The sequence below is a fragment of the Dipodomys ordii genome, unplaced genomic scaffold (genome assembly GCF_000151885.1).
Source record: "Dipodomys ordii isolate 6190 unplaced genomic scaffold, Dord_2.0 Scaffold89, whole genome shotgun sequence".
NCBI lineage: Eukaryota > Metazoa > Chordata > Mammalia > Rodentia > Heteromyidae > Dipodomys > Dipodomys ordii.
Genome location: NW_012267305.1, coordinates 9,448,813 through 9,462,406, shown reverse-complemented (window position 1 = coordinate 9,462,406; position 13,594 = coordinate 9,448,813).

The window sequence follows — 13,594 nt, the reverse complement described above, 5'->3', positions numbered from 1 at the left end:
TTGACATCTTGCTGACAAGATGAGGAGAAAAGATAGGCTTTGCTAAAATAGTATATAATGAGGGCTAAGAGTTGTCTGACCCACACTGGGGAATCAGAGATGTTACCCAAAAAATAACACTTAGCTTAACCTCTGAAGAATAGAGTTATATAGATGTCTTATTATTTTGTTGCTATGATAAGATGCCTGAGGCTAAGTATTTTATAAAGAAAAAAGTTTTTTATTTGGTTCATATACTTCATGATTGTAAAGAGCAAACGACTTTGTGCTGGCATTTGGGCGTGACTCTCTGGCTATATAACAACATGGCTGAAAATCAGAATGGGAACCGACCATGTACAGAGCCAGTTATGTGTATACCTGAATAAGGAAGAGGCCACATTTACTATTTCATACAACATACAATGTCTCTTGCTAAAAACAACTTGGTCTTATAAGAAATAAATCAATCTCCTCCCAAGGTAGTGCCGCATGAATCTAATAATCTCATAAAATCTCTACCACCTTCATACTGTTGCATTAGTTACCGAGTTTCCAACACAAAAGGCTTTGGGAGGCAAACCACATCCAGACCATAGTACTAGGCAAAGACAGTAGGAGACAGAGTAGTAGAAACAGAGCCAAAGGAAAGATGAGGGAAGGATCCAAGAAAGCAAAGCACAGGATTTGATAGTTTAAGACAGTTGATAGGTACCTGGGGGTGATCAGTAAAGAGTGGTACAAAATGGGGTGATGGGCATACTGGACACAGATCACCCAGGCCTTGAATCTAGATAAGGAATTCAAACTTTCTTTCCTGGGCAATGTTGAGCTGCTGATGGATTTTAAACAGAGAGTGACATGTTTGGATTTACATTTTCAAAAACTCTGGTGAGCTGGGATCTGGTGGCTCACAAGTAGAACCCTAGGTACTCAGAAGGCTGAGATCTGAGAATTAGGAAGACAAATCTGACAGATTCTTATGTCCAGTCAACTGGAACTTGATGCATAGCTTAAGAGGTAGAAATCCAGCCAGGAACAAAAACATGTTTTGTCTGAGGGGAGCAGGGTAAAGTAGGACAGATGAATGGCAAGAGGAAAGGTGAATGAATACAGTCGTGATGTATTCAAGTTTCATAGGTGAAAATGGAAGCAAGTACTTTCAGATGAGTGAAGTTGAAATTGATGTGTGGGAGACGATGATGGAAGAATTGAAATTGATCAGAGTGCATATACACAAAAATTGACATGTTGAACTGAAACCCCTGTACACAATTAAAGATAATTTTTTTAAGTAAAGCCAGAACATGAGGCTCAGAGTTCAAATCATGGTCCATGTTGTGATGCTGTTATCCAATGGGAAATGTTAGCATCTAGAATTTGAGGCTGATGAGAAGGAATGAGAGAAGCGGGTTGATTTGAGAAAGATTGTCAGTTGTAACCATGACATATTGATGAATTGTGTATGAAGTATGATGGAGAGGAAGTAAGGGCTGAGTCCTGGCTTGTGGAATTACATGCTGGGTGGGTGATTGAATTGTTCATTGAGATACGAAAGCATAGAGAAAGAGCAAGATTAAAGCTGGCTAAGAAGATGGTGAGTTCATTTTGAGACATGGAGGTAGAAAGTATCATATATAGATCTGAAGTTCAAAGGAATTGTGCCACCTGGAGACAGAAATAAGACTGCTGTCAGTTCACTGGTAACTGATGCCAGGGAGTGAATGAATTCATCCAGGGAGAATAGAAAGCAAGTACAGAAGAGGCTCAAAGATACAACTCCAATCATCTCCAACTGTTAAAAGTCAGATACAGTAGTATAGAACTTGGAGTCTGAGAAGAACCAGCCAGAAACAGAGTTGGAAGGGTATGTACTCCTAGGAGGAAGTAGCCGATGGTAGATATAGTGTTTCAGTAGGCACAGAGACAAATGTCAGGTAAAATATCCAGAGGGAATCAGGTAGGGCAAAGAGATAGTCCAGTTGTTGCTGTTCTTCCTATTAACATTAACTTAGAGGCTCTCTTTTGGTGACTAGACTTAAGTGATAGAATCCAGCTTCAAGTTCATTACACGACCCCCCTTTCCCTTTTCCCAAGCATACCCATGCATTGAAGAAAATGCCACTGAAAAAGATCACCCTCAGTACAATTCCTCCAGTCTTTTACAGCTCTGGGTTGCCCTCAACTTACCAGGCATCATTTTTATAACTACTACTTATCATTAATTTGGTCCTAATTCCATCTTCACGCATTTTCCATTTGAGAGCTAATAGTTATGCATTAGCTGCAATTTATTCCAACAATTACTTTTGAGGGGTTCCGCAATGATAGTAGTTTTCAATCTCACAGTATAAAATGTGTTTTCAAAGCCAGTGCAATCAGATAATTATATAAATAAGTATGTGAACAAATTATCCAAACCAAAATACCACTAAGCTCCAAGTATAATATCTTATTCTTTAGTATGACAGGTATCATCCAATACTTCTTATGTGGGTGCATAAAAGTACAAGGCTAGATTACCGAAACAACAGGCAAAACATTTCCCGACTCTCAATGTAGGAAAATTGACCATGAGGAAGTCATTGAGAAATGGCCAGTTATTTAAAGCTACAGAAATTCATAAGTAACTTGAGCTGGGTACTGGTTGGCACCTGTAATCCAAGCTATTCAGGAGGCTGAGATCTGAGGATTGTGGTTTGAAGCCAGTCCAAGCAAGAAAGCATATGAGACATTTATCTCCAAATAACCACCAGAAAACAGTTCAGGAACAGAACTCAGGCCCAGAGTTCAAAAACTAATAATAATTTAAAAAATAAAATTCATAAGTAATTCAGCCTAATGCAGAATCACAATTCAATTACTGTCTGAAAATTAGTCATTTTTATTTTATACAGGAAAGCAAGACATACTGAGAGTATGTTTATCTCATTGTAGAAGTTCACCCATTAACATCTATCCTTTGAGAATTCTCATTAGGTTTGGTTTTCAAAGATGACATTTGTGACTACTTAACATTTGGATAAAATGTTTCATTCTTACTCTCTAGTTATGCTTGCAGCTATTTAGGAATAAATCAAGTGGTATTTACCAAGGATGACATCTCAAAAGTACCATAGAATTGTGGGTACAAAAACAAACATAATATTGCAAATTGAGTACTATGACTTTAGTGCAAGTAGCGTGACAGCACTTCAGAATTTTTAGCCCACCATCTTCAGGTCTACTTTCTACTCAGAAACTTAGAGAATAAAGCCTTACATCCAGTTGGGTACTTCCTACCTACAAGTCACTTTAAACACAATTCCCATGTACTTACAACAGCATACTGATTTCAATTCACTTTTCTTGGATCTAGTCTTTGTTCTAGGAGTCCTGCTTCTCCATGGCTGGTTTCCTGGGAAATCCTGAGGTTGATTGGTTTGTATCTTTGTTATTTCCAGTTTTCTTATAAAAAAAACTCTGTCATTTAAGGATGAAGCCAACCTCAGGGCAATTGCCACTTGTAAAGTTCTCTTGAAGAGAACTGTTACTTTCAGCAGCTAGGTAGCCATGAGCAGGAACAGGAAATGTCCTGGGGAACAAGATTCTATTCCCCTTCCTGGAACTGGGATCAAAATCCCTTATGACCCAGCAATCCCACTCCTGGCATTTACCCAAATGACCACAAACAAGGCCACAATAAAGATACTAGCACAACCATGTTCAATGCAGTATTATTTACCATACTCAAGATATGGAATCAATCCAAATATCCCTCAGTGGACAAATGGATCAAGGAAATGTTGTATATATATGCAATGGAATTCTACGCTTCCATCAGAAAGAATGACATTGCCCCATCCATAAGAAAATGGGAAAAGTTGGAAAAATTATATTAAGTAAAGCAAACCAGACCCCCAAAAAACATAGACTGTATGGCTTCTCTCATTTGTAATAACCAGAATATTCTTAGCAGAGGATCATAATAGCTCAATAGCTACATGCATATGAACATATAAAATAATGCTTATTGAAATGAATGACAAGAAATGGAAACAAGAGATTTTTTTATTGTACTATTTGCAGTTATTTCTTTTTTCTTCTTTGGTTTATTTCTTGTTGTCACTGTCTTTGACTTCTCTACCCTTGGACTTGCATATATAAGTTTATCTGATTTGGGGAAGGGAAAGGGAATCACAAAAATGGTAGGACAAAGGATGAATGCAACAGTGATACTCACTAGACACTATATTGGATATGAACTTTACAAATTGGAGGGGAAGTAAGAGAAAATAAGGGAGGGGTACACTATTCAAAAAGAAATGTACTCAAACTTATTTATGTAACTGAACCCCTCTGTACATTACAATAACATTATTATTTTATTTTATTAACATATTTATTTATTTATTTTTATGTTTCTTATTGTGAAAATACCATATAGAGGGGTTACAATTACATGAGCAAGGTAATGAGTACATTTGTTATTAAGCATTGTTGCCTCCTCCTTTGTTTTTCTCCTACCATCCCTGCCCTCCCATCTCCATGACTACACTCCCCACCACCCTACCACCCCCCACCAAAGTTGTAAAGTTCGTTTTTCAAGGTAGTGTCTTGTACATCTCATTGTTGCAGTGGGTCCACCTGTATCCCTATTTAAGCAATATGTTTTTTCACTTCCCTCCCCAAATTATACTAACATCAAATACAGTGGGGAAAAAAAGAGTTATACTGTGGGGGAGGGACATACAAAGCAACCAAAAAAAAATCACCTATGGTTTCCCTTATGTCCAATAACATTTTTAAAAGACATCCCAGCTGGACCACACTTTAGATTAAGTTAGAGGCCCATTATCTTCCTGATAGAGCAGACCACTTCCCCATCAAGGCCATGCACACACCCTGATGGCCTAGTAACTGCTATCTGCCTTTTCACTAGTGTTGCTAACCTGGAAAGGGCAAGCAGAATCAAATGTGCAAGGGCCTACCTTGCCCTCAATGCATGGGCCTATGACTTCCCTCACTCAAGCAGTAACTATGGAACTGCTAAAACATTTGAGCGGTGACTACAGGGGACTCTCTCAGTTTTGTACGACCTAGTGACCCCAACACCCAATTGGACAACAAAGCCCCAGATGACAAAACTTCAGGGCCATCCACCATTATCTGAGCTTCCTGCTACATTCTTTGAGGCATTATTTTGCTTGGCTAATGAATCATTCCTTGTTCTCTTCCTAGTCTATGGTTCTTTTTCTGTTTGTGGCATCACACTAATCTTGGATGTTGCACCCAAAGAATGGATGGACATCTGAAACACTCCACCCACCAATAATAGAAACATCTTTTCCTTTATAAGTCCTTCTTCTGCCATTCCTGGTAATCAACCAAGCAGACATCTATTATGTTAGAGTGACAGTTGCATTGATTCAAAAATATTCTTCCAATTCTACTTCAACATTCTCTCTTCAAAGACTACATCCTAAATCTCTATAGGTTCCCCTAACCTGTGTTATGTGTCATTTATCTTGGAAAAAAACCACAAACATACAACACAATTAGACAATAAAGAAGCAAAGAGCACCCAACACCCATTAGAGGTTTTAAGGTTTTTATTTTGTTTTGTTTTGTTTGCCAATACCAGAGGTTGAACTCAGGCCAAGTTTGAACCACCAATCTCAGTGTCTAAGTTCAGTATAAGAAACAAAAAAAGGAAGCCAAGAGCCAGTGGCTGACACCTGAAATTCTAGCTATTTGGGACTGCAGTTTGAAACCAGCTCTGGCAGGAAAGTCCATGAGACTCTTTTCTCAAATTAGTCACCAAAAAGCTGGAAGAAGAAGCTGTGGCTCAAGTGCTAGATTATAGCACAAAAGCTAAGGGATAGCTCTAAGGATCTGAGTTCAAGTCCCAGGACTAGCAGAATAAAAGGAAATGAAGAATGAGGCAACAGGTTTCTGGGTTCTGCTGCTTACTCTTCTGAGAGGCCTTGACTTTCTCTTTGTTTAAAAAAAAAGAAATGAAAAAGAAAACCAGTTGTGGTGGTACAAGCCTGTAATCCCAGCATTCAAGAGGCTAGAAATTGAAGATCAATAACTCAAAGCCATTCTGGACTAATTAGCAAGACTACCCCCAAAATAAGCAAAAAGGAATGAAGAAAAAACTCCTCTGACTATACAGAAAGCACAGGACCAACTATAACACTTTATTTTATACAGTATGAATAAACAAAACAAAGCATAAACAAAAGCTCTTAGAGTCATTATCTTAAGGTTTTAAAAGCTTGCTTTCTTTTCTTCAAAATATGCTTTATCATGATAATTTTGAGTTCTGAATATCTCCTGCAAAATTTCCAAAGTTTGATGTCACAAGGTTAAGGAGCACCAAGGTCAGCATTTCTCAAGTCTCATTAACAGATGAAGAGAAACAAAGGGTTATGAATTTCTAGGTGGGCTGTATTCTACAATGAATACTTTATAAGTAAACAATAGACTTGTATTTTGTGAAATTATTAATTCACCTCCTTTAAGAAAATATGCCCTTAAAACTCAGAAACAATGCAGATAGATTAGAGAGGGCTTATTTGCATTATAAAAAGACCTCTTCCATTTACAAAAGGATTCACAAGGCTTCTTTAATGAGAGCATCTGTACAAGATTTATACTTTGCAAAATAAAAACATCAATTAGTATCAGCATTAGAGGAACTGTCTAATGGGTAATACAAAAATCTATCTTCTGTTCAATGAGTTCTCTTGGGTCAGCTGGGATGAAGCCCACACATGAGGGTGTGCTGGCTGACTCTACCAGGGCCCCTGAATCCACTGAGCAATCCTAAACTCATATTTTTCAAATCATCACCCTCCTTATCTCTTTCTAGCAATACTTGCGCTCAAGAGTATGCTAAGCAAACAATCTTTGGGGGATATTTTAACATGGAGATATACTCTAACCTAATCTGGTATCATTCCAAGTTTGAGGAATCATATCACTTACCTATAGTACTAGCTGATCACTGCAGATCACAGTTTGAAGATAGTCCAGGCAGGAAAATCTATGAGAATCTTATCTCCAATTAACCACCAAATACTTAGAAGTGGAGGCTGTGGCTCAAGTGATAGAGTAACACCTTGAGAGCTAAGGGAAAGCATTCAGGGCCTAACTTCAACCCTCCCCTCCACAAACACACACAACACATTAAAGTATTTGGTAATGATTGGCTCAAAATACCCACAAAGGATTATTTTCTGGTAAAGTCCCAATGTGTGACTGAGAGCTCTGTCAAACAAAGCCATTTGTTTGTCTAAGTAGTTATTTAAGGAAGCGCAAAGACACATTTTAAAGATGTTATATTTCTTCCCACTCAGTGGCTTCCAGAGCAAGAAGCAAGTAGTATTAAAAAAAAAAAAAAACAGGATCATTCTCTCATTCCTCAAAGAGGAAATCAACAAGCAACTTTGCCATTTACTGACACCTCCTGCGGTACTAGAACAGCTTCTCTTTCTGTTTCAAGTGGGAGAGAGCCAGAAAGAAACCAAGTGAACATCAAATGCTCATAGACTTGGGTCCCCTGGTCTGGAGATGAGGTAGACAGATAGTTAGAAGCATATTAGCAGAAAGAGCTCGTAAAGCTTGGCAACTCAGTCCAACTGGGAGTGAATTCAATGTCTAACAAGATGATTCCTCATCTAAGAAACTAAGAGAATACTATCAATCTGGCAGGACTGGTGCATGGAAAGGGTTAAGAGCCCAGGGCTCTTGCTAAATGTTAACATTATGAATGACTGCATATTAACATCCAGACTAAGGCTGTCTCTTGAATTCTTCCTAAAGCTCATATCAGGTTAACAGAGAACCTATCATTGTTACATAAAACTAACTTTGATGTAAATCTTAGACCCAGGAAGGATTTGATTCTTGAATAGTATTTACATGTGTTAATAGGGATAGTGTAATCAAAATCTAAGAGCAAAAGCACAATTAAGTTAAATGTGGGTCATTATTATTAATAGATAGCAAGACAGACAATGCTTTTTGTTGCCATGGAACATCTAATTAATTTTAATGAAGATTCAGACTTCACTGTTTTTGAAGACACTGTTCAACCACACAGAAAAACATAATCTTAAACCATAAGGTATAAATTAAGGAACATTACAGTAGAGACTAAGAAAGCCAGGTTATAAATTAATTGTTCAGAAAATGCATAGAATGTCAAATAAACACATGTAATTTGTATACTGAGAGATGAGTGACTTCTTTACATACAACTTACCTGATGGGAAAAAATAGGGGTCCCTGAGCAACTTACTCTTCTTATTAGCTAAAAGGTATCCATCATCCTGGAGAAAGTACAAATGTTTCCTACTGAACCTGTGACTGCCATTTAGAGGGGTTTCAGGATCAAGGTACTCACTTCTGAGGATTTGCTTTTCTGGAGGTAGTTCTAAGGTCTAAAATCAGGTCCTCCTGCTTGCTAGAAAGGTGCTTTATCACTTGAGTCACTGTGCCAGTCCTTTCTTTTTGGATGCTTTTGAGATAAATTGTAGCTTTATGCTGGAGCTAGCCTGGAATGTAATCCACCTATTTGTGCTTCCCTATGTGGCTAGGATGGGAAGTGCTTGCCGCTATGCCCAGCCGTGTGATTCTCCTTGTTGCTCAGATGACAGACACATGCTACCATGTGCTGTCATGGGTTGAGATGGAGTCTCCTTTCTAGTTTTGCATGTAACAGCCTCCTGCTTCCACCTCTGGAGTACTGGGCTTACAAGCATGTGCTACCAAGCTGGGATCTTCGGTTCTCCTTTTTTTTTGTCGGTCGTGGGGCTTGAACTCTGGGCCTGGGAGCTGTCCCTCAGCTCTTCAGCTCAAGGCAAGTGCTCTACCAGTTGAGCTACAGCGCCACTTCCGGTTTTCTGGTGGTTTATTGGAGATAGGAGTCTCACAGTCTCTCCTGCCCGGGCTGGCTTTGAACTGCGATCCTCAGATCTCAGCCTCCTGAGTAGCTAAGATTACAGGCGTGAGCCACCAGCGCCCGGCTATCGGTTCTCCTTTTTATAGCATGAAGCTCTTGACTTTCCTTTATATTATTTAAAATTATTTCAGAAAATTAGTTCAGAAAAAATCATGCCCAAAAATAAGCTGACATTAACAGGTGTTCTACAAAGCAAAGCAAAACAGCATAAAACTTGCTTTGGTGTAAAGAATCTGTTTTCATCCAGATTCGTGTTGGAGGAAATATTAGCTGATTTCTCATGTTCACTTGCAATACTAACTTTCTTTTTGCCTACTCCCCAAATTAATTAACCTTATCTCAGGGTAAATGTTTCATTATCCTGTCCCTGAACTTTTTGTTCAAGGCTGGTGCTCTACCATTTGAGCCACAGCTCCAATTTTGGCTTTTTTGGTTGTGACTTGGAGATAAGACTCTTACAGACTTTTCTACCCAAGCTGGCCTTGAACTGTGATCCTCAGATCTCAGCCTCATGAGTAGCTAGGATTACGGGCATGAGACACCAGTGCCCAGCATGATAAAGTATTTTAAAATTAAGGTATATGCTTTTATTTTAGAAATTATGTTATTAGATATGTAATAGACAATGTATAGTATAAACAAACATTTTACATCCAGAAAGCAAAAACACTCATGAGTTACACTTCGTTTTGCTGTTTACATCAGTGCTGTGGTCCCAATCTGAACTTACCTTATCTCCTGCATATGTTGGCATAACCTTTAATAAGCAACACTTTTTGACTAAGTACCAAAAATGTGCCCAAGGGTCTATCAACAACTGTTTGTATCAACTTTTTGCTGGTTAAAGCCCATACATTCAGAGCAGGATAGCAGAAGCATATGTCTCTACTAGGAATAGGCTTAGTTTCATTTTTCCTGCTTGAAACACACTCTCTGGTATAAAGAAGACTTTGGTCACTCATACATCAATTGTAATTTCCACTTATAATTGCAGCTTACTCCTGGAACTAGAACTCTGCTCTGTTCCCACTAATCACACTTATTTCCTGTCAAAGTGCTGATATAACTAGTTTTCTGTTGTCTTTTCCTAAGCTACATGGTTATACTGCCAATAGTACAGTAACATGTGACCTTAATGGATCTCAGTTTGAGTCAGAAGATCCTAAAGGGGTGAAAAATGGAAATGCATGGGTAAGAAGTTAATGGAGAGGGGCTGGGAAGGTGGCTCAGTGGTAGAGCACTTGCCTTGCATGCATGAGGCCCTGGGTTCGATTCCTCAGCACCACATAAACAAAAAGAAAAAAGCTGGAAGTGGCGCTGTGGCTCAAGTGGTAAAGCGCTAGCCTTGAGCACAAAGAGGCTCAGGGACAGCACCCAGGCCCAGAGTTCAGGCCCCATGACCGACAAAAAAGAAAAAAGAAAATCCTCAGAATCCTCAGACCTGGTGAATCCTGAAGAGATCATCTTAGCGTTCCTTTGTCAATACCTGTGAGATGTTAAGTGATGCTGTTGCTTTTGGTTTCCAAATCTCCACAAATGAATGCTGAGTGTTTGCTGATATGCATAATGGGAATGCTCTTAAGAAAGGAATTTCAATATCAATATTAAAAGAATTCCTAGGGGCTGGGAAGGTGGCTCAGTTGTAGAGCCCTTGACTTGCATGCATGAAGCCCTGGGTTCGATAAGCAAAAAGAAAAAAAGCCAGAAGTGGCGCTGTGGCTCAAGTGGTAGAGCACTAGCCTTGAGCTGAAGAGCTGAGGGACAGCGCCCAGGCCCAGATTTCAGGCCCCAGGACTGGACCCAAAAAAGAAGAAGAAGAAGAAGAAGAAGTTAGTGGTGGTTTTAGAGGAAGACGAGATACAGGCTGCCCTATCATCCCTCCTTTATTTGCCCATTGGACAAGATGAGATCATTATGATAATTATTTTGTGAGGCATAAATATTCAAGACACATGGTCTGTCAAACAAATGTTTATACCACTTACAATGTGAAAGATACTTAGAAATGTTTGAAAACCCAAACACTGACAGATTGTTTGTTTTGATTGCTTATGGTTGAGGTTAAACTTTCAAATGGTTACAAGGTCTATTGAAACTTAAAACTGGATTGAAGACAACTAATGGAACATAATATGGAGTAGTGATGATGCTGGTAAAATGTAGTGTGCCTGTTCTACTTAAAGACTTACAAGGCCTACAAGAGCAAACAGACAATGGCACAAAGAAAGCAGGCGTGTGGGTTGGATTGCTACTAGGAGCTACTAGTCTGTAAAACTACAAAGAGGTAATTAGTAGCATCCTCAAAACTTCAACATTCTGATCTTCATAATAATGCTTTTCTGGATAGAATTATTTCACTTGACCCAACCATCCAACAATGGAAAGAATATTAGAATCTAATATTCAGGGAATGAAAGACCTGGGTTGTAGTTTAGATCTTCTAAAACTGGACTTTGTAATAATGGGTAAATCCTTTGTCTTCCTTTTTGTAAATTGTCTATTGAAATGTTATATTTCAAGATGTGCAGTGTGCTATATTATATACATACATACACACCCACACATAGTGAACTCATTACTAGAGCTAAGTTAATTAATATAGCCATCTCTTCACATAGCTACCTTTTGGTGTGTGGTATGAATATATAAGGTCTACTCTTGGCAAATTTCAACTGTATTGTTAACTATAACCATTACAGCATGCGTTACATAGTTTGGACAGTATTTTCTTATCTCTTCGTTATCTACGTTCGTTATCTATGGTCTTTAACAATTATCCCCCTTCATGTCTTTGTTTGTTTGTTTGTTTTTGTGTGTGTGCCAGCACTAGCGCTTGAATTCAAGGCCTCAAATTCATGCTTATTTTTTTCTCTCCATTTGAGTCTAGTGTTCGTCCATTTGAGTCACATCTACTTCTGGCTTTTTGCTTATTAATTGGAGATAAGAATCTTTTACACTTTTCAGCCCAGATTTCCCTTTATCTGCAATTCTCAGATCTCAGCCTCCTGAGTAGGTAGGATTACACGCATGAGCCACTGGTGCCTGAATCATGTCTATTGTTTTTTCACTTTTAATCTAGTCCTCAAGAATGCTATTCTGTGAAATGGGAAATGAATGTCAGTATTTTCCTCTGAATTTTGCTTCTAAGTTGTCTATGATAAAGATTTGAAAGTATGCCTTCTATTAAAACTCAATATATATATGTAAATATATATATACATATACATAATTGTGTACAGATGACTTAAGGACTGTATATGGTAAGGAGGGGAAAGTGGCAAGATACCACTTGGGACTTTTGCTCATGATGTTAATATATGTATATTTGTATACACACATACACACACACACACACACACATATATCTGAATCACGAATGATTGTGAGCAGAGAAATAGCAAATATATTCTAGCTGAGATGTTTTTATTTGCCACTTACTGATTACATATTCTTTCATTCAATAAACATTAGGTTACTGAGCTTCTGGTAATGCCTGGGGAAACTAAGTAAGGTATCTTTTCTGGCAAAGTTATTCACAAGCACCAAGAGGCATCAGGTAAGATCAGCAGGGTGGTGTTTGCTGAAGGGTATCTAAGTGGTATCTTCCAAATGAGTTCTGTCCAGAATGGTTCTGGTGGGGGCAGGGTTCTACTTTGGACTGTGGTGAGAAAGAAATGGTGGGTGGGCACAGAATAGTGAAACATTAAATATCTCCAGCTCTGCTTTGAAGCAATGGACATATCAGAATTCTTTGAAAATGATTTCACTTGAAAATAGCTTTACTAGTTGTGAGAAACTGAAAAATGACCCTACCACCCAAAGATACATACATTTTAATTCTTGAAGCCTGTGCATATGTTACCTTATAGGGCAAAGGGGATTACAGCCAGATGGGCTGTAATTAAGGATTCTGAGATGGATAGATAATGCTGAATCATAGGAGCAGAACCAGTGTAATCAAAGGCTCCCCATATGAGAGATGGGATGGTCAGAAAGCAAGAAGGCAGTGTGATGATGGAAGCAGAGGTCTGAGACTAACAACTCTGGGAAGCAATGTTGATAGCTTCTAGAAGCTGAGACCTACAACCGGTTTTCTTCTAGATCAGGATAGAACACAGCTCTGCACATACTTTGATTTTATCCCAGTTAGGCCTTTTGACACTCAGGATTGAAGATAATAAACTTTCGTTCATTTTACACACCAATTTGTAATGATTAGTTACAGAAAAGAAACAGAGTAATACACTAAAATAGAATATAGGTTGTTTGGAGACCTCTTTAATCAGGAGTCATTTAATCTAGAGGTAGAGAAAACTTTTCTCAGAGCAAGGTCCTCCACGATGGTTTGTAAGAGTCCTCAAATCCTGGCACTGAATGTGGATTTCTAGGTACATGGTGGAATTCTAATTACAAGGGCCTAATTTTGACAAGAATCTACCTGCAGCAGCTGTCTCCCCATTGCCAGATGATTGTCTTTTGCCTCATGTATAGCTCAGAGGATACCTCCAATTTTCCTCTTCTTAATAGCATTGACCTACCCCATCAATGCATTGCTAGTAAGTTAATGATATGAGAAGGATATATGAAGGCTTATTCTTCTCTAGCCTATTATGTAACCTGGCCAGATGAACAACTAACCAGAAGTCAATGCTATAAGTAGGCTGT